Here is a 13,918-nt window from a genome sequence, read left to right as displayed (position 1 = left end):
GTGTTTTCATATTCTGAAGGCTAGCTACTGGTAAGTTCTCTTTCTCATTTTGTGTGTGAGGAGACACTAATAGTCATTGCCTTGTGTTTACCTACCATTGTGTTAGGCTCCCTGTGTGTCTTATACAAGTGCATCCTTGTAATAGTGACAGAAGGAGGCATCATTCTTCCCCCGAGTTAGATGGGGAAACTGAGGCCTAGAAAGACTATCACTTATGCAGGATCATACATATATCTAATAATAAAAGTGGAGACTAGAGACCATGTCCTCTGTCTCCTAAACAGATGTTTGTCACCACATTTGTTGACAATAGGAATCTACTACCAAGGCCTCCTTTTTGGCATGACCACAAGCTTCCACATCCACAGTGTGGCCAATTTTTGCAGAACTAGGACAAAACCCAGCTGGTGACTGCAGTGGTAGTGGAAACCAAGAGTTCTCTGGTCCATAGAAAGGACATGTGGGCCTGAGGAACCAGGGAAGGATTCCAGAGGAAATGAGACCTGAGACTTGAAGAGTCAATAGGAGTTAACAGGTGAAGGATGTTTGGGGGGCCACGGGGAGGAGAGAACCAAGTAGGAGGAAGCTGTGGTGTGTCAGGAGATGAGAGCAAGAATTTGGCATGTCAAAGGATGACAAAGAAGTTGGAGGCAAGGAGGAGGAATGACACTAGAGAGGTGAGCAAGAACCAGATCCTTCAGACTCTTGAAAGCCATTGTAAGGAGGGTTGGACCTTATTCTCTGGGCATTGTGAACTGTTGAAGTCTTCGTGAAAGGAAATGACATGATCAGATGTGTGTCCTGGAAAGATGATTCTGGCTGCAGTATGAGGAGTGTTCCAGAGCAGAATGAGGCTGGAGGGATGCAAGCAGTTCCAGGCAGCCATGTGTCATCCAGGAGACAGTTAATGTGGCCTGAGCCAGAATGAATGATGGGAAATAGAAAGAATGATTGAGGAGCTGTGTAGCAGGAAAGGTCCACATGAGGTTGCTCTTGTGGAAGGAAGGATGGAGGGCCTACCTGACTGCCCACTCAGCCTTGTGCTGCAGCAGCCCTAGAGTACCTTCCAGGAGCACAGTTCCAGAGACAACTTGGTGGGACTTGCGGGTATGGGGTTAGGGCTTCATCATCTTTAACCTTTCTTGGGTTCTGACATGGAGAAGCTGTGCAGACTTCTGAGATGCCACTCTCATCTGGGATCTTCCACCATGTGCCAATCACTATTGTTGATACAAAGTTAGAGGAAAAAGGGATTTTTGAGCAAGAAAAGAAGATATGAGTGGTTGTGCTGTTAATTGAGCCTGGAAAGTAAAGAAAGAACAAGCTTTCATCTCAGCAAAGTGGGGCAGTGGTGGAGTGGAGGGAGGCTGCAGAAAATAAGCCAGAGAGCTTGTTCTCTTCTGTGTCTGGCCCAGAGCACATGCTTAGAGATGCCAAATTCTTACTCTCTTCTCATGGCACAATGCAGCATCTTCCTGCTTGACTCTCTCCTCCCTGTGCTCCTCCGACCATCCTTCACCTGGTAACTCCTAGTTACTCTTCAAGTCTCAGGTCTCATTTCCTCTGGGAAGCCTTCCCTGGTCCCCTTCTGCAACTCCTTGGTCTTGTCCCTCTCTGTCTCTTCGATGCATGCTCCTCTCCTTCCAAACATGATGATTGCGCTCCCCAGGCTTACATCCTCAGCCTCTCTCAAGACTGTGTGCTTTCCCTGGAAGTGTCATCTTACCTCGTGGTTTCAGTAATCCTCTGTAAGTTAAGGACTCTGCCTAAGCTCTACCTTATGAGTCCAGAGGTGCACTTCACATCTCTTGGATGCTTCACATGCCCCGACAACTCAAACTTGGCTGAGTCTCTTCCCACTGGCTTCAGTGCTATACTCCATGTTCCTGCCTTTCGTCCTGACTGGGGACGCCCAGGCGCCTGGTATCAGTTGGACTTCTTTGGTTGGAAACACCAGAAATCAGTTCTGGCTAACTTAAATAAAAGGGTGTATGTGAGGGGACACGGGGGGCTCCCAGAGCTGACAGACAGGTGGCGAATCAGGCCTGGACAGAGGCCACTCTGAAATCTGGGAAGCAGGGCTTCTGTGTTGCAGGCCCATCCTGTTGGACAGGACAGGAAAACCAGTGATTTATCTCTGGGGCCTCTGCTCACAACTGCCTTCAAGGGGGTCCAGGTGATCTTTGGTGAGAAGGAACATCCTGTTTTGGAGGGGGAATGGATGTTGGCATTAGAATATTTCAAGTGTTTATTTCAGTCCCCCTTCAGTCCAGGCCCTACCTGCCTTGCGAGAGAGGCCCTCCTCAAAGTCATGTTAGCAGCTCTGCTCCCAGGAGCCTGCACTATTTGTACCACTGGGAAATGCTCCCTTTGGATTCCAGCTGTTGATCATTGTATTCTCCTTTTTGTTTTGATCATTCTGGCTAGGAATTTATAAATTTGGTTGATCTTAAAGAAGCAAGTTTTGACTTCGTTGGTTTTTGTTTCCTATTGTTTGCTTTTGAGTTCATTGATTTCTGCTCCTATGTGTATTACTTCTTTTCTTCTGCTTATTTCAGGTTTAATTAGCTAGGGTTGTTTTCTAAAGCTTCTTAAAGTGAAACCATATATCATAGATTTGGCACCTTTTTTTCTAATATAGAGGTTTAAAGCTGCCAAATTCCCTCTAATGACTGTTTTTACTGCATACCACAAATTTTCCCCCACATGTATGTAGTTCAGTGATCAGCCAGAGATTTGGGCAGAGTTTCTATACAGTATGTGGAGCTCTTCTTTCTGGGGAGTTCTTCCTCACTCGCCAGATGCTACACTGTCCCCAGACTCAGATTCCTGGTTTTCTATTTGATTTCTAGGCTCCCAGTGTGGCAACAAACGAACCAATTCTTAAGTAAGACCCATAAAAACAGGAAACTCACCCGGTCCCATTTCCTACTCCCACATGTCAACTCTCCTTCAACTTCTGCTTGCTTTTGGTCATGCTCCAGGGCCTTTAGAGGGTTGTTTTTTATATTTTGTCTAGAATCTATCACTTATTTCTGCAGGAGATGTTGTGGATTGAATGTTTGTGTCCTGCCAAAATTCGTATGTTGAAGCCCTAAACCTCAATGTGAGGTACATGGAGGTGGGGCTTTGGGAGGTCATGAGGGTGGGGGGCTTCATGGTAGGATTAGTATCCTTATAGAAAGTGGAAAAAACTAGAGTTCTTTTGTTCTCTTCCTATTATATGACAATAGAGCAAGAAGGTGGCTATCTGCATATAGGAAGAGAGCCCTTACCAGACATCAAATCTGCTAGTGGCACGTTGATCTTGGACTTTTACGCCTCCAGAATTGTGATAAAATAAATGTTTGTTGACTGGGTGCCATGGCCCACACCTGTAATCCCAGCACTTTGGGAGGCTAAGGCAGGTGGATCACCTGAGATCGGGAGTTCAAGACCAGTCTGGCCACCATGGTGAAACCTAGCCTCTACTAAATATACAAAAATTAACCAGGCGTGGTGGCACACACCTGTAGCCCCAGCTACTCGGGAGGCCAAGACAGGAGAATTGCTTGAATGGGTACCACTCACTTTTGAATGGGTTTGTTTGTTTGTTTTCTTGTAAATCTGTTTTAGTTCTTTGTAGATTCTGGATATAGCCCTTTGTCAGATGGGTAGATTGCAAAAATTTTTTCCCATTCTGTTGGTTTCTGGTTCACTATAATGACTGTTTCTTTTGCTGTACAGAAGCTCTGGAATTTAATTAGATCCCATTTGTCTATTTTGGCTTTTGTTGCCAGTGCTTTTGGTGTTTTAGTCATGAAGTCCTTGCCCATGCCTATGTCCTGAATGGTATTGTCTAGGTTTTCTTCTAGGGTTTTTATGGTGTTAGGTCTTGTGTTTAAGTCTTTTATCCATCTGGGGTTAATTTTAGTGTAAGGAGTGTCAGGAAGGGGTCCACCTTCTGTTTTCTGCACGTCGCTAGCCAGTTTTCCCAACATCATTTATTAAATAGGGAATCCTTTCCCCATTGCTTATTTTTGTCAGGTTTGTCAAAGATCAGATGGTTATAGATGTGTGGCATTGCCTGCAAGGCCTCTGTTCTGTTCCATTGGTCTGTATCTCTGTTTTGGTACCAGTACCATGCTGTTTTGATTACTGTAGCCTTGTAGTATAGTTTGAAGTCAGTTAGCATGATGCCTCCAGCTTTGTTCTTTTTGCTTAGGATTGTCTTGGCTATGTGGTCTCTCTTTTGGTTCCATATGAAGTTTAAGGTGGTTTTTTTCCAGTTCTGTGAAGAGGGTCATAGGTAGCTTGATGGAATCACTTTGGGCAGTATGGTCATTTTCACAATATTGATTCTTCCTAACCAGGAGCCTGGAATGTTTTTCCATCTGTTTCTGTACTCTCCTATTTCCTTGAGCAGTGGTTCATAGTTCTCCTTGAAGAGGTCCTTTACATCCTTTGTTAGTTGTATTCCTAGATATTTTATTCTCTTTGTAGCAATTGTGAATGGGAGTTCACTCTTGATTTGGCTCTCTTTTAGTCTGTTATTGGTGTATAGGAATGTTTGTGATTTCTGCCCATTGATTTTATATCCTGAGACTTTGCTGAAGTTGCTTATCAGTTTCAGGAAATTTTAGGCTGAGACAATGGGGTCCTCTAAATATACAATCATGTCATCTGCAAATAGAGACAGTTTGACTTCCTCCTTTCCTAATTGAATACCCTTTATTTCTTTTTCTTGTCTGATCACTCTGGATAGAACTTTCAATATTATATTGAATAGGAGTGGTGAGAGAGGACATCCTTGTCTAGTGCCAGATTTCACAGGAAGGCTTCCAGCTTTTGCCCATTCAGTATGATATTGGATGTGGGTTTGTCGTAAATAGCTTTTATTATTTTGAGATACATTCCATCAATACCTAGTTTATTGAGAGTTTTAAGCATAAAGAGCTGTTGAATTTTGTTAAAGGCCTTCTCTGCATCTGTTGAGATAATCATGCAGTTTTTATCTTTGCTTCTGTTTATGTGGTGGATTATGTTTATAGACTTGTGTATGTTGAACCAGCCTTGCATCCCCAGGATGAAGCCTACTTGATCATAATGGATAAGCTTTTTGATGTGCTGTTGCAATCGGTTTGCCAGTATTTTATTGAAGATTTTTGCGTCTATGTTCATCACAGATATTGGTCTGAAGTTTTCTTTTTTTGTTGAGTCTCTGCCAGGTTTTGGTATCAGGAAGATGTTGGTCTCATAAAATGATTTGGGAAGGATTCCCTCTTTTTGGATTGTTTGGAGTAGTTTCAGAAGGAGTGGTACCAATTCCTCTTTGTACGTTTGGTAGAATTTGGCTGTGAAGCCATCTGGACCTGGGCTTTTTTTTGGTTGGTGGGCTATTAATTGCTGCCTCAACTTCAGCCGTTGTTATTGGTCTATTCATGGTTTCAACTTCTTCCTGGTTTAGGCTTGGAAGGGTGCAAGTGTCCAGGACTTTATCCATTTTTTCCAGGTTTACTGGTTTATGTGCACAGAGCTGTTTGTAGTAATCACTGATGGTAGTTTGTAGTTTTGCGGAATCGGTGGTGATCTCCTCTTTATCATTTGTTATTGCATCTATTTGATTCTTCTCTCTTTACTTTTTCATTAATCTGGCTGAAGGTCTATTTTGTTGATCTTTTCAAAAAACCAGCTCCTGGATTTATTGATTTTTTTTTAAGGGTTTTTTGTGTCTCTATCTCCTTCAGTTCTGCTTTGATCTTAGTTATTTCTTGTCTTCTGCTAGGTTTTGAGTTTTTTGATCTTGCTCCTCTAGCTCTTTCAATTTTGATGATAGGATGTTGATTTTAGATCCTTCCTTGCTTCTCATGTGGGCATTTATTGCTGTAAATTTCCCTCTAGACACTGCTTTCAATGTGTTCCCGAGATTCTGGTACATTGTGTATTCATTCTCATTGGTTTCAAAGAACATCTTTATTTCTGCCTTCACTTCATTGTTTATCCGGTCAATGTTCAAGAGCCAGTTGTTCAGTTTCCGTGTAGTTGTCTGGTTCTGAGTTAGTTTCTTAATCCTGAGTTCTAATTTGATTGCACTGTGGTCTGAGAGACTGTTATGATTTCTGTTCTTTTGCATTTGCTGAGGAGTGATTTATTTCTAATTACGTGGACAATTTTAGAGTAGGTATGATGTGCTGAGAAGAATGTATATTCTGTGGATTTGGGATGGAGAGTTCTGTAGATGTCTATTAGGTTTACTTGGTCCAGATCTGAGTTCAAGTCCCGGATATCCTTGTTAATTTTCTGTCTTGTTGATCTGTCTAATGTTGACAGTGGAGTGTTAAAGTCTCCCACTATTATTGCATTGGAATCTAAGTCTCTTTGTAGGTCATTAAGAACGTGTTTTATGTATCTGGGTGCTCCTGTATTGGGTATGTATATATTTAGGATCATTAGCTCTTCTTGTTGCATTGATCCTTTTACCATTATGTAATGTCCTTTTTTGTCTCTCTTGATCTTTGTTGGTTTAAAGTCTATTTTATCAGAGACTAGGATTGCAACTCCTGCTTTTTTTTGCTCCTCATTTGATTGGTAAATTTTCTCCCTCCCTTTATTTTGAGCCTATATGTGTCCTTGCATGTGAGATGGGTTTCCTGAATATAGCACAGCGATGGATTTTGACTTTTTATCTAATTTGCCAGTCCGTGTCTTTTGATTGGGGCATGTAGCCCATTTACATTTAACGTTAATATTGTTATGTGTGAATTTGATACTGCCATTTTGATGGTAGCTGGTTGTTTTGCCCGTTAGTTGATGCAGTTTCGTCATTGTGTCAATGCTCTTTGCCATTTGGTACAGTTTTGGAGTGGCTGATACTAGTTGTTCCTTTCTATGTTTAGTGCTTCTTTCAGGAGTTCTTGTAAAGCAGGCCTGGTAATAATGAAATCTCTGAGCAATTGCTTGTTCATAAAGGATTTTATTTCTCCTTCTCTTATGAAGCTTAATTTGGCTGGATATGAAATTCTAGATTGAAAGATTTTTCTTTAAGGATGTTGAATATTGGCCCCCACTCTCTTTCAGCTTGTAGGGTTTCTGCTGAGAGATCCCCTGAGAGTCTGAGGGGCTTCCCTTTATTGGTGACTCGACCTTTCTCTCTGGCTGCCCTTAGCATTTTTTTCTTCATTTCAACCCCGGTGAATCTGATGATTATATGCCTTGGGATTGCTCTTCTTGAGCAACATCTTTGTGGTGTTCTCTGTATTTCCTGGATTTGAATGTTATCCTGCCTTCCTAGGTTAGGGAAGTTCTCCTGGATAATATCCTGAAGAGTGTTTTCCAGCTTGGATTCATTCTCTCCGTCACATTCAGATACACCTGTCAAACACAGATTAGGTCTTTTCACATAGTCCCATATTTCTTGGAGGCTTTGCTCATTTCTTTTCACCCTTTTTTCTCTAATCTTGCCTTCTTGTTTTATTTCATTGAGTTAATCTTCAATCTCTGATATCCTTTCTTCTGCTTGGTCGATTTGGCCGTTGAAACTGTGGTTTGTGAAGTTCTTGTGTTGTGTTTTTCAGCTCCATCAGGTCATTTATATTCTTCTCTAAGCTATTTATTCTCATTAGCATTTTGTCTAACCTTTTTTCAAGGTTCTTAATTTCTTTGCATTGGATTAGAACATGTTTTTTTTTAGCTCAGAGAAGTTTGTTACTACCCACCTTCTGAAGCCTGTTTCTGTCAATTCATCAGACTCATTCTCCATCCAGCTTTGTTACCTTGTTGGTGAGGAGTTGTGATCCCTTGGAGGAGGAGAGGTGTTCTGGTTTTTGGTATTTTCATCTTTTTTGTGCTGGTTTCTTCCAATCTTCATTGATTTACCTACCTGTGGTCTTTGTAGTTGGTGACTTTCAGATAGGGTCTCTGAGTGGACATCCTTTTTGTTGATGTTGAAGTTATTTCCTTCTGTTTTTTAGTTTTCCTTCTAACAGGCCCCTTTGCTGTAGGACTGCTGGATGTCCACTTCAAACCCTGCTTGCCTGGGGATCACCTGCGGCAGCTGCAGAACAGCAAGGGTTGCTGCCAGGTTCTTCTTCTGTTATCTTCATCCCAGAAGGGGACCCCTCAGATGTCAGCCTAAGCTCTCCTTTATGGGGTGTGTCTTTGGATATATGGGGTTTGGGGAGCTGCTTGAGGAGATAGTCTGTCCCTTACAGAAGCTCATGTGTTTAGCTGGGAGCTCCGTTTTTCCATTCAGAGCTACTGAGCAGGTACGTTTAAGTCTACTGCAGCAAAACTCATAACTGCCTTTTTTCCCAGGTGCTCTGTCCTGGGAAAGTGAGGCTTTATTTATAAGTTCCTGACATGCTGCAGCCCTTTTTCAGAGATAACCTGCCCAGCAAGGAGGTAGTCTAGTCACAGTCTGTCAGCAGAGGCATTGCTGAGCTGCTATGGGCTCTGCCCAGCTGCTGTGTGAACTTCCCTGCACATTTGTTTACAGAGGTACAGTTAGGACTGCCTTGGCAATGGTGATTGGCCTTGGTAGTGGCAAACTGCCTCAGTAATGGTGGACTGCCTCAGTAATGTCAGACTGCCTCGCTCTTGGTAAACTGCCTTGGTAATGGCTGACGCCCTTTCCCCCACTGAGCTGGACTGTCTCGGGTCCAGCCGTGCTTGCTCAAAACTCTCAATCCAGAGCATTTCAGATTTCTGGTCTTTGTGGTGGTGGGACTCGCTGAGCCAGATCACCTGGCTCCCTGTTTTAGCCTCCTTTTTTTCAATTGAATGGGCAACTCTGTCTCCCAGGTGTGCCAGGTGCCAGTTGAAATGGACGCCCAGATTTGTGTGAGTTTTTGTGCGGAGACCCGCGGCATCAGCTGTGCTGGAAACTCATGGCACTTTTCAGCCCAGGAATCACCTGGTCTGTAGCAGTAAAAACTCATTTGGAAATGCGGTATTCACTCACCCTCTGTGCTTTTCTTGCTGGGAACTGCACTCCAGAGCTGTTCCTATTTGGCCATCTTGGATCTGCAATCTACTCTTAACATGGACAGAGACTGACTGTTGGAAGAAGCAGTGCTGGGTCATCATGTTCTTCAGTGAAACTCCTAGTTCACCTCCATTACTCAGAGGACAGCATCCAGATTCCTGACCTGATGTTTGGGGTCCTATGGGCATTGGCTCACCTGCCTTTTCTGGCCTCATTCCCTGTCACTCCTCACTTAACTCTGGGCTCCAGTAAAGCAGCAGTATAGCTGCTCACAGGACAATGCCTAAATGCACCTGGGCCTGCTTGGGGGCCACATCCTGTGTGCACTGCCCATTTCTCTCCTGGGCAGCCCTGCCAGTCTTAACTAGCATGCTGCCTCCTCTCCAGGCCTCACTCAATCCTGCTAAGGCAGTGTTGGGCAAGCTTGCCTCTTCAGCCACCTCTGTGATGATATTTTAAGTACTGTATTGCAATTATTTTATGTCTCTCTCCCTAATGTAAGTGATGAGTGGAGACCTTGTTTCATATGTCTCAGTGCCTGCAACATCTCATACACAGCAGGGCTCAGCAGAACATGCTTAAATTAACAGGTCTCTCCTGAGGCTGTTGGTCGTCAGTCCTGGGCTGAATCTGTTCCTGTCGAAAATGCGGGTGCTTACTGTTGGACTCAGAATTTGGGCCTTGTGTCCCCCAAGCTGGGAAATGGGCTCATATTCAATATATGTGCTTCAGAATCGTTCTAAATATCCGTGCAAAAGGGGAGACTCTGCCGTTACTGAAGAAGGGAAAATTCAAGCCATCTTTTGCAAAAACCTGACTTCTGCCATCAGGAAGAAGAGTGTGTTTGGTTTAATGTCCAGATGAGAAGATGCTCTTGGTCTCAGATGAGCAATGGGCATGTAATCTGCGTGCTGAGTGAGGAGTGCCAGAGGCTCACTCAGTGAGTGTAGCAGCTGTCACTCTATTGGGATCTTTCTGCAGCAAGGGATAAAAAGGTGGGATAAATGCTTTTCAAATGTGTCTAAAAGTATTTGGCCAACAGCTGTTGATTAAAGAAGAGGGGAAAAAAGGACTTAATGATTATTGAGCTCTTATGAGGTGCCAGGAGCTTTTCACATTTAATGTTGTTAGTTCTTTCCCCAGTATAGACGGAGAAACTGAGGCTCAAAGAGGCAAGGTGACTGCCAGGGCCACACACTTAGCAAGGTTCAGAACTGGTATTCAAAATGAGGTCTTTCTGGCTCTAAGTATCTAATGAAATATTTGATGTATATGATGGCTTATCTAGGACTTATTGTCGACTGTTGAATGCACATCTCCTGTCTCTTCCTCTCTCTAGAACCTTACTGCTTTTCCTTATTCTAGTGTTAGCCTCATCCAGGATTAGTGTCCTTGGTTCAGCAATGGTAGAGCACCTTCATCTGCAGGCTTGGTGTGCGCCGTCTCTAGCATCTCCATAACATCCACTCAGTGCCAGTTATCCAGTAGCTACTTTTGAATATTTGTGGGATAGGTGATGGAAGCTGGCAGGATCCTTCCTGCAAATGTGTGCTGCTTGTTTCCTGCTTAAACCTCTCAGATTCTGAGCCGTGAAGTCCTCAGGGCCTGCTTTACAAAGGAAGAATGCTACTCTTTCTTGCCTTTGCCAGGAGGAAGATACAGGAAGACTGGAGAGCCTTTTGGTTCTTAAAATTGCTGCCATCTTCATACATCATTGTACTTTATTTACTCTTTCCACTTTGTGGAATAGGACTTAAGCAGTGCCTCCTGGTAGTCTGACCCAGAGAAAGGGGGCGGGCTGGTGTGGGACCAGAAATGATTAGAGCCAGCTGAGTTAGGGCCACCACACCCCTTCTCAGAGGGAAAAGGGACCACAAGAGGGGAATTTCTTCCCTGGCCAAGGTCTACAGATATGGAAAGTATGGGGAGGACCTCACATTAGCCTCTTGCCTTCACAGTCATCACTTTGGCTCATGCACTTTGCAGATACAGCCCTCATATTGTGCTAGATGCTACCTAAGGGGCTAAGAAAGTTACTGAGAGGGACGAGGCACATAGTGACACAGTACTCATAGGCAATGGGAATTAGTCCCTTGCATGTGTGCATGTCTGTGCCCAAATTGCACACACATACACACACGTACATGTGCATGTGCACATGCTCATACATATGTCTCTCAGAACTCAAAGCAGAGTAAAAACCCTGTACTCCAAGGACTTGTTAGTTAAGGAGCCATACTAGACAGACAGTTTCCTCCTGAGGTTGGGGGCACATTTCATACTCTGGGGCTGGCTCTGCCCCCTTGAGGACACCTTGTCTCCTTCCTTGGCATGAGTACACTCAGCTCTTTCCAGAAACTCAATACCTTTCTGAAAGACAGAAGGTTTCCCACTACTAAAGATCTGCATAAATGTGTTAAATTTGAAAACAGTTTCTAAACAATATTGTGAACAACAGTGGCTTTGTTAGAATCATTCACACAGTGCCTTGCATGTGATATATCTTTTTTTTTAATTTTACTTTAGGTGCATACCATATCTGGCATTTGTCCCCACGTTTTCCCTTCCTACCCTCCCCTATCCCCCCAACTGCCCCCAGTGTGTGATGCTCCCCTCCCTGAGTCCACATGTTCTTATTGTTCAACACCCACCTATGAGTGAGAACATGTGGTATTTAGCTTTGTGTTTTTGTGTCAGTTTGCTGAGAATCATGGTTTCCAGATTCATCCAAGTCCCTACAAAGGACACGAACTCATCCTTTTTTATGGCTGCATAGTATTCCATGCTGTATATGTAATGCATTTTCTTTGTCCAGTCTATCATTGATGGGCATTTTGGTTGGTTCCAGGTCTTTGCTCTAGTACACAGTGCTGCAATGAACAAACGTGTGCATGTGTCTTTGTAGTAGAACTATTTATAGTTCTTTGGGTATATACCCAGTAATGGGATTGCTGGGCCAAATGGAATTTCTATTTCTAGATCCTTGAGAAATCGCCACACTGTCTTCCACAATGGTTGAACTAACTTACACTCCCACCAGCTGTGTAAGAGTGTTCCTATTTCTCCACATCCTCTCCAGCATCTGTTGCCTCCAGATTTTTTAATGATCACCATTCTAACTGGCGTGAGATGGTATCTCAATGTGGTTTTGATTTGCCTTTCTCTGATGATCAGTGATGATGAGCATTTTTTCATATGTTTGTCAGCTTCATACATGTCTTCGTTTGTGAAGTGTCTGTTCATATCTTTCACCCACTTTTGAATGGGTTTTTTTTTTTGTTGTATATCTGTTTTAGTATTTTGTGATTCTGGATATTAGCCCTTTGTCAGATGGGTAGATTGCAAAAATTTTTTCCCATTCTCTTGGTTGCTGGTTCGCTCTAATGATGGTTTCTTTTGCTGTACAGAAGCTCTGAATTTTAATTAGATCCCATGTGTCTATCTTGGCTTTTATTGCCATGGCTTTTGGTGTTTTAGTCATGAAGCCCTTGCCTATGCCTATGTCCTGGATGGTTTTGCATACGTTTTCTTCTAGTGTTTTTATGGTGTTAGGTTTTATGTTTAAATCTTTAATCCAGCTGGAGTTAATTTTAGTGTAAGGGCTCCAGTTTCTGCTTTCTGCACATGGCTAGCCAGTTTGCCAACACAATTTGTTAAACATGGAATCCTTTCCCCATTACTTATTTTTGTCAGGTTTGTCAAAGATCAGATGGTTGTAGATGTGTGGTGTTGCTTCTGGGTTCTCTGTTCTGTTCCACTGGTCTATGTTTTGGTATCAGTACCATGCTGTTTTGATTACTGTAGCCTTGTAGTATAGTTTGAAGTCTGGCATTGTGATGACTCTGGCTTTGATCTTTTTGCTTAGGATTGTCTTGGTTCTTTGGGCTCTCTTGTGATTCCATATGAAGTTCAAAGTGTTTTTTTCCAGTTCTGTGAAGAAGGTCATTGGTAGCTTGATGGGGATAGTGTTGAATCTATAGATTACTTTGGGCAGTATGGCCATTTACATGATATTAAAAATTCTTCCTAACCAGGAGCATGGAATGTTTTTCCATCTGTTTGTGTCCTCTCTCATTTCATTGAGCAGTGGTTTGTAGTTCTCCTTGAAGAAGTCCTTTACATCCTTTGTTAGTTGTATTCCTAGGTGTTTTATTATTTTTGTAGCAATTGTGAATGGGAGTTCACTCTTGATTTGGCTCTCTTTTAGTCTGTTATTGGTATATAGGAATGCTTGGGATTTCTGCCAATTGATTTTGTATCCTGAGACTTTGCTGAAGTTGCTTATCAGTTTGAGAAGACTTTGGGCTGAGACAATGGGGTCTTCTAGATATATTAATCATGTCATCTGCAAATAGAGACAATTTGACTTCTTCCTTTCCTGATTGAATATGCTTTATTTCTTTTTCTTGTCTGATTGCTCTGGCTAGAACTTGCAATACTATATTGAATAGGAGTGGTGAGAGAGGGCATCCTTGTCTAGTGCCTAATTTCAAAGGGAATTCTTCCAGCTTTTGCTCATTCAGTATGATATTGGCTGTAGTTTGTCATATATAGCTTTTATCATTTTATGATACATTCCATTGACACCTAGTTTATTGAGAGTTTTTAGCAGAAGGGCTGCTGAATTCTGTCAAAGGCCTTCTCTATATCTATTGAGATAATCATGCAGTTTTTGTCTTTGCTTCTGTTTATGTGATGGATTATGTTTATGGATTTGCATGTGCTGAACCAGCCTTGCATCCCCGGGATGAAGCCTACTTGATCTTGATGGATAAGCTTCTTGATGTGGTGTTGCAGTGTGTCTGCTAGTATTTTACTGAAGATTTTTGCATCTCTGTTCATCATGGATATTGGCCTGAAGTTTTCTTTTTTTTTGTTGAGTCTCTGCCAGGTTTTGATATCAGGATGATATCGGTCTCATAAAATTAGGGAGGATTCCCTCCTTTTATATTGTTT

The 13,918-nt window shown here is 42.7% G+C and overlaps 1 protein-coding gene across 11 annotated transcripts in view; it reads left to right on the top strand.

The window, feature by feature from the left end:
• CHCHD6 (coiled-coil-helix-coiled-coil-helix domain containing 6) overlaps window positions 1–13,918 on the top strand; it is a 243,992-nt gene that overhangs the window by 101,665 nt on the left and 128,409 nt on the right. The gene's annotated exons all lie outside the window — the stretch shown is intronic.

Source organism: Callithrix jacchus, chromosome 15 (assembly GCF_049354715.1).
Source record: "Callithrix jacchus isolate 240 chromosome 15, calJac240_pri, whole genome shotgun sequence".
Lineage (NCBI taxonomy): Eukaryota > Metazoa > Chordata > Mammalia > Primates > Cebidae > Callithrix > Callithrix jacchus.
Note: the sequence above shows the minus strand (reverse complement) of the source record. Positions and strands in the feature narration are given on the sequence as shown.